Consider the following 13,613-nt stretch of genomic DNA (forward strand, 5'->3'; position numbering starts at 1 on the left):
CTATACCACAGATGGGATACCATCTGTTAGCATACGGCATTGGCTCTTAAAGGAGTGTTTACAACTGGGAGAACATGACTTCCTATTAGAGAGAACAAGCGGATTAATATAATTTTCAAAAGTGTGAGTGGTAGATTTTTATTGACATTAAGGATACATCCACTCTGTAGTACAGGAACACGTCGATACAGTGAAGAGGAAGCCACTTCATTCAAGGGAAAATATTATTGATGCCATCCATCCATTCTTTGCTCTAATCATGACCAAAGAAAAGACAGTATAAATCCCTTCAAGGGTAGAGGTTCTTTCACATGCACCATGATGGATCTCTCATGGCCAAGCCAGTGTTAGTTAGCCATATCATTTTAGACAGCAGAGGTGAGCATTTGCTCAGTAATACCAGAAGCCATTATGTGTAGCATCTTCAAAGTCATGGAGGCCATATTATTTCATAGAATCATAGAGTTGGAAGAGACCACAAGGGCCATCGAGTCCAACCCCCTGCCAAGCAGGAAACACCATCAGAGCACTCCTGGCATATGGTTGTCAAGCCTCTGCTTAAAGACCTCCAAAGAAGGAGACTCCACCACACTCCTTGGCAGCAAATTCCACTGTCGAACAGCTCTTACTGTCAGGAAGTTCTTCCTAATGTTTAGGTGGAATCTTCTTTCTTGTAGTTTGGATCCATTGCTCCGTGTCCGCTTCTCTGGAGCAGCAGAAAACAACCTTTCTCCCTCCTCTATGTGACATCCTTTTATATATTTGAACATGGCTATCATATCACCCCTTAACCTCCTCTTCTCCAGGCTAAACATGCCCAGCTCCCTTAGCCGTTCCTCATATGAGTAAGAGCTACTTCTTAGGTTTCCCAGGTATTGTGGGAACTGTATTTTGGTGCCTTTCCACAGCACTGGGGTAGCAGGAGAAGTCCAGGACATCTATAGAAGCAGTTCACCATGTGGCATTGCTCCAATGTCTGGAGGGTTGATGCTGACATAAGGAGACCCTTCAGGGTGGAATCTTCCCACAAGACTTAAGAAGAAGAGGCACTACAGTGGCCAATTCTAGCAACATAGAAGTGAATCACAGTTCTTCTGCCAGTTTCCGATTCTCTGTTCCCATTGCATCTTGTTGGAGATAATTTTGGCCTATGCCTGCGTGTCGGAATAGGAATTTGAGGAAGCAGGGGAGTGGCATATTCCTGTCACACCAGTTCATTTTGAAGATATTACCCAGTTGGCTTACCCAATTGGTTGAATGCAAGAAATTACCGCTTCATCAATGGTTGTCTCGATTCATTCCCTCTCTCTTGGTGGCATTCAACTAAGCTTTACTCAGAACACACCCATTGAAAATAATGGTCACAACATAGCTATGTCCATTTATTTCAATGGATCTACTCTGAGGAATACTTAGCTGACTAACACCCTCTCTTTAAATTAATCAAGCTTTTATTTTTCTATTTCTCAGTCATTAATGTCGCTGTGATCTAGATCATAGTTGCAAAGAGAAACAATAAATGAATAGCTAAAGTGTTTTGATACTCAAGTTTAAACATAAATCCCCCTGCAAATGAACAGCATATATTCAGATCTTTTATTAGGCAGATGGATAGTTTTGTGCTGCCAATGTATTAGCTAGGGACTAGCACAATTTATTTTTAAATCCTCTCTAGCTGGTATATTGCTAGTGTATACATGCTTAAAGGCCTACGGGATTGAGAAATCTATTTGTCTGTTTTGCTATTAAAACAAACATAATCATAGCCTCAACTGGTTCCCATGGAGGGTTGTTGCATAAACTGATGGCATGATAGTGTCCCAAGAGTTGTGGTATTAGTGGCTGGCACGGAAAATGTAAATTAAGCTGTGCTCAACAGAAATAAAATAGAAAACATTTGAATTTCATTGGTGAACAACATTCCAAATGCACTAAAAAAGCTGCACATACAGGCTGCAGTCTGAAAGTGAAGTTTGTGGTGTCCCAACAGTTTTTACTTGCCATACGCTCCAACAGTCTTATTTTCTGGTACCTGTTACTGATTTTAGTCACTGTTCTTATTCTGCCCATTGGGGATGTGCTTTTAAAACTCTGTTAATGGGCTTCCTGATCCTGAAAGTCTCTGTGTTAAATTGACCCTGGGCAGCCAATGCATTTTTACTCTGGTGCAAGTGGACCCCAAACTGCCTAGTTTGATAATAAGCTAACCTTAGAGTTTGGTTTTTTAAAAAAGAAAGGAAGAAGGAAAGAAGGAAAGAAGGAAAGAAGGAAAGAAGGAAAGAAGGAAAGAAAGAAAGAAAGAAAGAAAGAAAGAAAGAAAGAAAGAAAATGTTTTACACTGACAACTGATCTGGAGGTATTTTTTATAGAATAGCTGCTATCCAGACACCTTCTACAACATCTCCTAACAAACCTGCTTCAGAAGCTAACACAGGGGAGCATCCAGCAAACTTGTTTTGTCAGTTTTCTGTTGTGCAAGGGGACTCCCCCCCTTCCAATCCCCAGGTCCTCTCTAAATCTGCCGCAGAGGGTTGGGGGAACCCTCAGAACAGAATTAGGGGAAGATAGGAGGGTAAATTCTATTGTGCAAGAAATCCTTGGATAGAACCATCATTACATGCGAGCAGCACAGTGTCCATGGAAAAGTTAAAAAAACGAGTGTGACAGGCAGCAGTGAAACCAGAAAAGTGTGTATGGTTGGTAGCAGGTGGAAGATAGAACCAGAATTGTTTACAGTGCAAATGTAGAAATCCCATAGCGATAAGATATTATCACAAATAATACAAAAACAGCAGCATAAAACAGCGGAAGGGAAATTGCTTCAGAAAGCAGATCAGCAGCAGATGAAAGGAAGAGTAGGATTTCGGCGTTGGGAAGAAGACTGGTTCCTAGATCTTCCAAGACTCAGAAGGTGGAGCCTGGGAGATAAAGATGTCTGGCAGATCCAGGAGTGGAGCCTGTTAGGATAAGGGCAGAACATGGTAATATCAGGACTGGGTTAGAAATGGCACCTGATAGACATGGGAGATGCTGGTTCATAGGTAGACCCTGGTGAAGCCAGAGGGGAAGCTAATGGCAAAAACTCTTGGGCCTTGGTTCTGGGACTCACCCTAGGATTTATCTCCTTCCCCAATCCCTGGAGATCACGAGGAGGTGCCTAAAAGCCTGTAATCCAACAGTGGCAGCCACAAAAGTAATAGTAGTAGTAGTAGTAGTAGTAGTAGTAGTAATAATAATAATAATAATAATAATAATAATAATAATAATAATAATAATTTATTATTTATACCCCGCCCATCTGGCTGAGTCTCCCCAGCCACTCTGGGCGGCTCCCAATCAAGTATTAAAAACAATACAGCGTTAAATATTAAAAACTTCCCTGATCAGGGCTGCCTTCAGATGTCTTTTAAAAATAGAATAGCTACTTATTTCCTTCACATCTGAAGGGAGGGTGTTCCACAGGGTGGGCGCCACTACCAAGAAGGCCCTCTGTCTGGTTCCCTGTAACCTTACTTCTCACAATGAGGGAACCGCCAGAAGGCCCTCGGCACTGGACCTCAGTGTCCGGGCAGAACGATGGGGGTGGAGACACTCCTTCAGGTATACAGGACTGAGGCCCTTTAGGGCTTGAAATGTTTGAATTGTGCTTGGAAACGTACTGAGAACCAATGCAGATCTCTCAGAACCGGTGTTATGTGGTCCCAGCGGCCACTCCCAGTCGCCAGTCTAGCTGCCGCATTCTGGATTAATTGCAGTTTCCGGGTCACCTTCAGAGGTAGCCCCACGTAGAGCGCATTGCAGTAGTCCAAGTGGGAGATAACTAGAGCATGCACCACTCTGGCAAGACAGTCTGCGGGCAGGTAGGGTCTCAGCCTGTGTACCAGATGGAGCTGGTAGACAGCTGCCCTGGACACAGAATTGACCTGCGCCTCCATGGACAGCTGTGAGTCCAAATGACTCCCAGGCTGTGCACCTGGTCCTTCAGGTGCACAGTTACCCCATTCAGAACCAGGGAATCCTCCACACCTGCCCGCCTCCTGTCCCCCAAGAACACTACTTCTGTCTTGGCAGGATTCAACCTCAATCTGTTATTCACCATCCATCCTCCAAGTGTAAATCCCTTTTGCTCAAGTGGGATGGCTTTTGCAGAGTGTTTATATCTCCTATCTCTCTATTAATTTTAGTGCTGCTGTTTTCTCTCAGACTCCATGACGATGAATCCTCGGCTGGGCTCCTCTGTGAAAATGAACAAGTCTCAGTGTAGATCCCCCCCCATCTACTTTAATGGATTTGAGGTCATGTTTCCAAGGGCACCGTTCACCAAGTCGTGCACTTTGATGGAAGCACTGATTAGGTTAGAAAACATTTACACGATGCTACCCGAAGTCTAAAGGTGAATCTGAGCATTTATCAAAGTCAATAAATAGTGCCAGTGCGCCTAGGAATAAATTAAAAGCCGGTATGTCCAGGGATATATTAAAAATGAAGCAAAATCACACTAGCTTCAGGATCCCTGATGCCAGAACAGGAAGAAACAAACAATCCATTTCCTCTTGTAGAATTACTTTATGGGGGGGGGGGAGACACACAATGGGCTAATGAAACTGAAATACTTGGCGACTAAAGGGAATTATTACAGTGGTACCTTGGGATAAGTACTTAATTCGTTCCGGAGGTCTGTACTTAACCTGAAAATGTTCTTAACCTGAAGCACCGCTTTAGCTAATGGGGCCTCCTGCTGCAGCTGTGCTGCCGGAGCACAATTTGTGTTCTCATCCTGAAGCAAAGTTCTTAACCTAAAGCACTATTTCTGGGTTAGCGGAGTCTGTAACCTGAAGCGTATGTAACCCGAGGTACCACTGTATAGCTAAGACTACATATGCCACAGAGTTAGTTCACTTGGCATTAAAGCTGCCTGTTCTGGGGTTATCCAACTGTTTCATATTAAGGTCAGATTCATCTTCTGTCCATGGTGAGGTGTATAGGAGGGGGGGAACCATCTCACACCGCATGTTCTTCCAGCTGCCCAGTGCAGCCATTTGGAGACCAGTGCACCATTTTTCCACCTGCAATGCACACTGAGCTTGTCAGGGTCAGTTTCTGCAGCATGTATTTGCCTTCAGCCTCTATAGCATCTAGCTTACTATCCTGAGTGTTTATAAAATAAGCCTAATATTACAAAACCAGTTCAGGAAAAACCAGAAATGTTCAGTACATCCATCCCAAAGTTTGTGTTACCTCTCATCCCATATGCTTCCTTAGACCATGGGCAGGCAACCTAACACTGGGGGTCAGATCTGACCCAATTGCCTTCTAAATCTGGCCCGCAGATGGTCTGGGAATCAGCGTGTTTTTACATGAGTAGAATGTGTCCTTTTATTTAAAATGCATCACTGGGTTATTTGTAGGGCATAGGAATTTGTTCATTTATTTTTTTTTACCAAAATATAGTCCGCCCCCCCCCACAAGGTCTGAGGGACAGTGGACTGGCCCCCTGCTGAAAAAGTTTGCTGACCTCTGCCTTAGACTGTAGCAAACAGTAATGAAAAATATAATATGCTAATAAGATTACTCAAAATAATTTTGAGGGGATATTGTATGGTTCAGAGCAGGGGTCAGCAACCTTTTTCACCCATGGGCCGGTCCACCAGTCAAAGATTGATACTGAAACCCAGCAAAGGAACAAACAGGTGTGGGCTGCTTAAATGGGCAAGGGCTGGATCCGAGGGAAGCCTATCTGCTCCGTCAGCTCCGCCCTCTGACACAGCCCAAGTCCCCAGCCTGCATTCCCATTAGCCAAAGCTGGGTGCAGGCTAGGATCCAGTTCCTGGTAGGTGGAGGGGGCTTAAGCCTATCAGGAAAGGCACCACTGTTCCGGTTCCCTTGGGAAGCCTTTGCCATCCTGCAATGCCGAGGCACCAAAAGGGGTGAGCGGACTTGTGGCTCCAATCTGTCTTGGACTTTGCCATCGTTATGACTTTCCCAAAATAAACAATGACCATGCACATTAAATGCTGTGACATGTTTAATATCGCACCTAGTTTGGACCGCAGGCTCACAAAAAGAGAGGTGCATTTCTCCTAAAGTGGGGCATTGAAAAATAAAGCCAGAATAAAAAAGGCATTTGTGAATTATCCCTATTAATTTTTAGCACAGCAGATGATAAAAGAACTGGAGGGGAATTGGCAGAAGTCATGCCATTGTTGCACTGCAACAGAGACACCGTTCCTGGAGCATTGATATTTTGCAGAAATCCATCTCTACTTTTGTCAGATAAGGCCACAGTTTTAAAACAATTCTTTGAAGGCAGCTGAGGCTCAAATGAGATTGTGCGCTTATCTGACTGAAGGTAGAGGGTGCTTAGTTCTTGGAAGATAACAAATTGCAGTAAGACCTTTGGAAGCCAATGTTATCTGATAATTGACCTTAGCCCTCTATCAAGTGCCCTCTATTTGCCTTGTCTAGTATAAGGTAGAAGTGTGTGAACTCTGTGAAGCTGTTTCCTCTTCAGAGTGAAAGGAAGTGAAAGCAAAAAGATTATTCAGGGGGAAATGAATTGGTGATATTTCAAAAAAGGTTTCTACATTAACATTCCTCTCTTGCCAGTTTTTAATGTCTAATAACATTAACATTTGTTCCAAAGGGAACGGAGTCTTTTCAGCTGATAAATAGATGACATTCCGCATGGAACCTATGTTGGTGTTTTGCTTTGCCCAAATTCTTCTGTTCTGTTCTGTTTCGTGCATCACATTTTTCGCAGATAGCTGCAAAAGATGCAATGTGCAAAAGTGTACTCAGTGCACATGGCAAATGTTCTCTTTCCAGTTGTGCATATCTCATAAAATATGCACATGGTGAACAAATTCCAGGGGTTGAGCACTGTGTGGGCCTTGGTCCGAAGGCTAGCAGACTGGGATTTGATCTGTGCCCCAGCAGTTAGAATTCATCCCTACTTCCACGTGTTCCACTGATTTCCCCCTGCAACACCTGCTGTTTATCACTGAATCAGAAGAAATGGCAATTGTTTCTTTTCCTGAGGATTGAGATTTGTTCCAATTCAGTGGTAAACAATGGGTTTTCCTGTGAAAAGTGGCAGGACAAACAAAAAACTACCATCCAATACCCATACCCAAGTGGTTCAGTGCGGTGCTCGTGTCAGGAATGTTATGTTTGTTGCTCCTAATTTCAAGATTAGGGTGGTACTGTGGTCTAAACCACAGAGCCTAGGGCTTGCTGATCAGAAGGTCGGTGGTTCAAATCCTTGTGATGGGGTGAGGTCCCAGCTCCTGCCCACCTAGCAGTTTGAAAGCACGTCAAAGTGCAAGTAGACAAATAGGTACCGCTCCGGTGGGAAAGTAAACGGCGTTTCCATGCGCTGCTCTGGTCCGCCAGAAGCGGCTTAGTCATGCTGGCAGCATGACCCGGAAGCTGTCTGTGGACAAACGCTGGCTCCCTCGGCCTATAGAGCGAGATGAGTGCCGCAACCCCAGAGTCATCCATGACTGGACCTAACGGTCAGGGGTACCTTTACCTTTATAGCCCTGAATGTTCTGCCTCATTCCTGCATGTCTCATGGAATTATATCTATTTTGAATTCCCCTCTGACACACTTCTCTGGGACCCAGTAACCTCCCTGACCTTGCACGTCCCATGGCTTGCATATCATCCCCTTTTAAGATGAAAAATAACCTTAACCACTAACTCAGAGGATCTTTCCACTTTTCAGGATGTGGTGACAGAGAAAGCACAAATGGTTTCTGCTGTAACACGCAAATTTTCTCCCCTGCAGAAATAAGCAAATTCTTTGTGCATCTAGAATTTATGCATCTCCACATGAATGGGAAATATATGTTGCCCTTTTGTACACTATAATGGAAGTGTATAAAGCATAAAAACATGCATGCTTTCTTTTTCACCAGTGCCTGAAATGCTTGACTGAAGAATGCCCTTTTCTCAGGGTGTTTTCACATGTGACCCTATAGGTGTGTCCAGGCCTATATAATTTGAATGGTAAGCCTGCTGTGGAACACACTTAAATTTTGTTCAAGCCTACAGTCTTCTCTTAAGAACTCAGTGCAGGGAAAAGCTATAATTCCTGTTTGAAGCTGGATGTGTGCAGCACTGAATTAGCTCTCTATCACAAGGGGAGCTGCTATCCACTCCTTAACTGAAGCTATATATATATTCTTAAGGTGAGGAACAAACAATTGAATGAATATTTATTTATTTATTCAGAATATATATATCCCACCTTTCCAGCAGAATATTGTTCAAGGTGGCTAACAATAAAAAAAAAATCATCAACCTAGAGACTAATACGTACTGAAAATAAATTATAAAAATCACATACCAAAGAAATTAGCAGCACTAAATACGAGTCATATGTGTAAGCAGTAGAAAGTTTTCCAAACGTCACCAGCTTTTCTTTTCTTTTAAGGATTTTGGTGTTAAGTGGAACAATCACACAGGCTTCTTCTGCAGTATAGTTGAAGGTTACCATGATTAATAAAAGAGCCAAGCCACATTCTCTTCGAATGCTCTCTGCACAATAGACCTCGCCAACTGATGCTGAGCAAAATGTTGGACCTATAACTCTGAGAAGAAGTCAAATGAGGTTTTTCCTGGCAGATCAGGACAAAGATATCGCTGTTTTAGTAGCTTCCTTTTTAGCCACAATTTTACCCAAAAGGGTTCCCAACGAACCAACCTTTCAGGGAACAGACAGGGCGAAGCAGAATATCTAAGTGCACACGATCACAGTGTGACCTTCAACAGCTTCACCCTTGTCCTTTTAATTATCCCGCTGACCTGAAATGTTTTATACTGTGATGCCAATAAAGGTACAGTGGTACCTCAGGTTACATACGATTCAGGTTATAGACGCTTCAGGTTACAGACTCTGCTAACCCAGAAATAGTACCTCAGGTTAAGAACTTTGCTTCAGGATAAGAACAGAAATTGTGCTCTGGCGGCGTGGCAGCAGCAGGAGGCCCCATTAGCTAAAGTGGTGCTTCAGGTTAAGAACAGTTTCAGGTTAAGAACAGACCTCCGGAATGAATTAAGTACTTAACCCGAGCTACCACTGTACAGTATTTTATTTTTTTAAAAAAATAAAAGATCCAAGGATACTGTTAACTGGTTCAGAAGCATGGTTTATTAGCTAAAGGACCTCATAGTAATAAGATACATAACACTCAGGCTGGTAATTTTTTGATTGCTGCATTGTTCCCAGTAGTAATCATCAGTGCTGTTACTGAATGTTGTAACCATTTTACAGTCAGTTATACTACAGGGTAGTGTTCAAATTTTAGAGATAAGTTACACAGTTCCCAATTATTGCATATTGTTATAAGAAAAAACTGCTCCCTTTTCCTTATTGGGTATTCCAGAGCCTGTATAGAGACCTTAAGTTGGTTCCCTATCAGTAGGAGAAAATAACAGAGGCCAACCAGAGCATATTGAGAAGCAAAGTGGCTAGTAAGCCTGATCTTTATTAAAGCAAAAATCCTATTGCAACAGTGTCCCCACTCACCACACACAGGAGGGAAGAGAAAAAGATTTCCCACCCTGTAGCCCAAAACATCATACATACATCACAGAAGAAGGCAATCTCTGGCAGAAATTTGAGAGTGCTGCTTCTCTGCTGTCTTCCAGGATACCTGACAATGCCTTACTTGATTGCATTTTCTGGGTAGCCTGGTCATTCCTTTGAGATGGAAAATGCTTAAATGTTCCTGAATCTCTTACGCATATTCATCGTGTGCTCAGCTTAACAGATATTTGCCAGACTTCATTTGAAAAAGGAGGTGTAAGCCCCTACAGTCAAAAGACAATTGGAAAGCTTTTCCCATTTCCTTCCTCCTTGCAGAGAAATATTCGAGGTCAATTGGGGAGTCAAAATGGCTTCAGGATTGTTCTCCTGTACCAGGGGTAGGGAACCTATGGCCCAAGGGCTGATTCCGGCCCATGAGGCTCCTGGAGCCGGCCCATTGCCGTTCTGTGATTGGCGTGGGGATTCCATCCTCTTTTTTTCGTGGTGCTATTTTTTTCCTCCGCCATTCCCCCCCCTCACCTCGGTGGAATCTTCCCCCTCCTCCCACCCTCCTCCTGGTGAGAGCAAAGGAGGCGGCCAGTAGTGGCCAATCGCCTGCAAAGGTTTGAAGCCCTGGCCAATGGGCTTCACCTAGAGGAGGCCATTTCAAACTGCCCCTCACTGCAGCAAGCCATTTGCTGCTGCCGCTGCTGCCTCTGTCGCTGCTGCTCATCCCTCTGCTGCCACTTGTCCCTCTGCCACTGCGCATGCTCGTGCCTTTGTTGCCGCCGCCACCAGCACCTGCGGCCAGTCTGGCACAGGAGCCATGGCTAGAAGAGCTGGAGGGCAAGCACTGCAGCTCCTTGCCAGAGCTTCCTCATTTGCCGTCACGCATTTCCTCATTTGCCTCTGTTCATTCACCCCTCCCAAAAAAAATAGTCCGGCCCACCACATGGTCTGAGATATGATGGACCGGCCCACGGCTGAAAAAGGTTGCTGACCCCTGTCCTGTACTAGACAGTTGGTTTATATACTTGTGTATGTGTTTGCCATGTACATTTATGAACATTTATATTTGAGATCTTAGACTTCTTATAGCACATATCAAACGTCAAACTTCAGACTGTAGGACAGGTTTTGACTACAGAATGACTACAGCAACAACAACCACTATCTATTAAGAAACGTGAAAACAGTAATGGCTGCATCGGGGGAAGCACATTCAACAGATGAGCATGTCAGCTTTGTTTCCCCATTTCCAATTTTCCTCCTCCTGTCATCCTCCTCCTTAGGGACTTGGACTGGCGAACCATGCAACCACTTCTTAATATGCACATGGCAACCTAGATGAGACATGTCAGTAAGTCTGTACTTCTGGTCCAGAATGTCCAGTTCTTCATCACTGACGACGTCCATTTGTCAGAATGCATTGTCCTTGAAGATGAGATGGCAAGAGGAGTAAGCCAGTGCGTCTTCGGGGACCCTGAAGCCAGCAAGGCTGACATTTTGATTCATGACCACCTCCAACAAGCTTTCTCTTTCTTCAGCTGTTACAACATCACTTTGACAGTAGAACCCATGTTGCCACGGACATCCTTAAGACTGAGGATGTAACAAGCATCTCCCTAGATGCAGGCTTCCTCTGCCTGGCTATGATCCTTGAGCTGAAAGAAATACGTCGCCTGAGCTGTTCTGTACATGGGCAGCTCAAGACAGAGAAGCCCACAAATGCACTGAGCCATCTTTAGGTCTCTTGTTTTTTTCCAAGAAATACATGCTGAGTTGAAAACTTTGGGGGGGGGCAGACATTTCACCTTAAGCATTTGATGCACTATTTGTTCTTGTTGTTTAGTTTGTTTAGCTGTTTAGTCGTGTCCGACTCTTCGTGACCCCATGGACCAGAGCACGCCAGGCACTCCTGTCTTCCACTGCCTCCCGCAGTTTGGCCAAACTCATTCTGGTAACTTCGAACACTGTCCAACCATCTCGTCCTCTGCCGTCCCCTTCTCCTTGTGCCCTCCATCTTTCCCAACATAAGGGTCTTTTCCAGGGAGTCTTCTCTTCTCATGAGGTGGCCAAAGTACTGGAACCTCAGCTTCACGACCTGTCCTTCCAGTGAGCACTCAGGGCTGATTTCCTTAAGAATGGACATGTTTGATCTTCTTGCAGTCCATGGGACTCTCAAGAGTCTCCTCCAGCACCATAATTTAAAAGCATCAATTCTTTGGCAATCAGCCTTCTTTATGGTCCAGCTCTCACTTCCATACATCACTACTGGGAAAACCATAGCTTTAACTATATGGACCTTTGTAGGCAAGGAGATGTCTCTGCTTTTTAATTTTTCAGATGTGCACTATTAGCACACCTGTAATTGGCATTCCAAGTGAAGGAGGAAGCTGGGCTCACAGCATTGACTACATATGAACTCTGAATCCTGGTTTTTTTGGGGGGGGCATTTGAATCTACTGAAGGCTACAAACCAAGGGTAGGCAACCTAAGGCCTGAGGGCTGGATGTGGCCCAATTGCCTTCTCAATCTGGCCCGCAAACAGTCCGGGAATCAGCATGTTTTTATATGAGTAGAATGTGTCCTTTTATTTAAAATGCACCTCTGGGTTATTTGTGGGGCCTGCCTGGTGTTTTTATATGAGAAGAATGTGTGCTTCTATTTAAAATGCATCTCTGGGTTATTTGTGGGGCATAGGAATTTGTTCATATTTTTTTTCAAAATATAGTCCAGCCCCCCACATGCTCTGAGGGATGGTGGACCGGCCCACGGCTGAAAAAGGTTGCTGACCCCTGCTGCAAACCTGTGCACAGTTACATGCAAGTAAGTCTCACTGAAATCAATGGAATTTACATCTGAGGAAACATCATAGGATCAGGATAAACAAGTTACTTTGCTTCTTGAACCCTTTTTGGTTAAACTCAAACCTTTCAGTAATGTGGCCTTCAACATGGAAAATGTCAATATTTAGTTTGAATTAGTTGAACTGTGTTGATTTCTATTTGAATTTCTGAATCCTCCCCCCAATGAACAAACGCAGCCATAAAGGTATGAGTTATCAGATGCTGATTCATAGAGCAAAATCCTTTCTGGAGTTCACATTTGGGAGGATTGGTCTTGCCACCGCTAGAAATATATGGGCCTGATCTATTTCTAAGAGCATCAAACACACACTTGCATAGCATTTGGGCATACATAATAGGAATTGGTCTGGTGTTACCATTCAGATACAAGGCTCCCAAAATCAATTTATTGAAATGCCCAAAGGCACACTTGAGATTGGGTTTCGAAAAGATAAAAACTGCTCCTGTAGGGAGGATATTACTGTTGAAAATCTAGCTCACCAGTTAGTTCACATTTCTGGTGTTCATGTGGCCAAAGCTCTTACTTTTCATTATTAATGTTGAAAAGTAGACTCATCCTATTCTAGTCTAACATTACGAAAATAAAGATGCTGATGAGCTTCCCAGCCAGTTCAATGACCTCTGACCAAGAAGCCTTCTCAAAGTATGTTTCAAGTTAACAGAGTTGTGACAAAATTAGAACTCTATGACTGTCAGTTACAATCCATTTTAGGTTGCACCTCCATTCATTGTATGGGCCATGCATTTTGATTAAACGTCTGTTGTTTTCTTTTATGTGGCAACATAGTGTGAGGACACACTATGAAGCAATATGGGTGCAGGGACATATGTTGTTCAAGCCAAGGCACAGAAGCAAGTAACGAGGCATTTTGCTGAAAAGCAGACGTGATCCAGTCTGAAGAGCTCCAGATCAGAATCTTTTTAGTATTACTGTTATGTGAGCATTATAAAAAGTAGCAGCAGCAACTAATGCCCTTTTCCTATGGCTTTCTCAGAGGAAAGCCAAAACTGCTCTGAATTTTCTTAAAGGGCAGATTCAGACCTCCCCAAAAAGAGGAATGCGTCTAGGCAATGGAAGCTACCTTGAGACCATGTGAGACTTCTGACCTTTCAAGGTAGACTGATTCACAGTCTCAGTCCTATTAAGGAGCCATGAAGGAGGAGAATTTGGACGGCTGACATGAAAGTTGGAATGATCAACATTCTGACAT

This window comes from Podarcis raffonei, chromosome 9, assembly GCF_027172205.1.
Source record: "Podarcis raffonei isolate rPodRaf1 chromosome 9, rPodRaf1.pri, whole genome shotgun sequence".
In the NCBI taxonomy this organism is placed as follows: domain Eukaryota; kingdom Metazoa; phylum Chordata; class Lepidosauria; order Squamata; family Lacertidae; genus Podarcis; species Podarcis raffonei.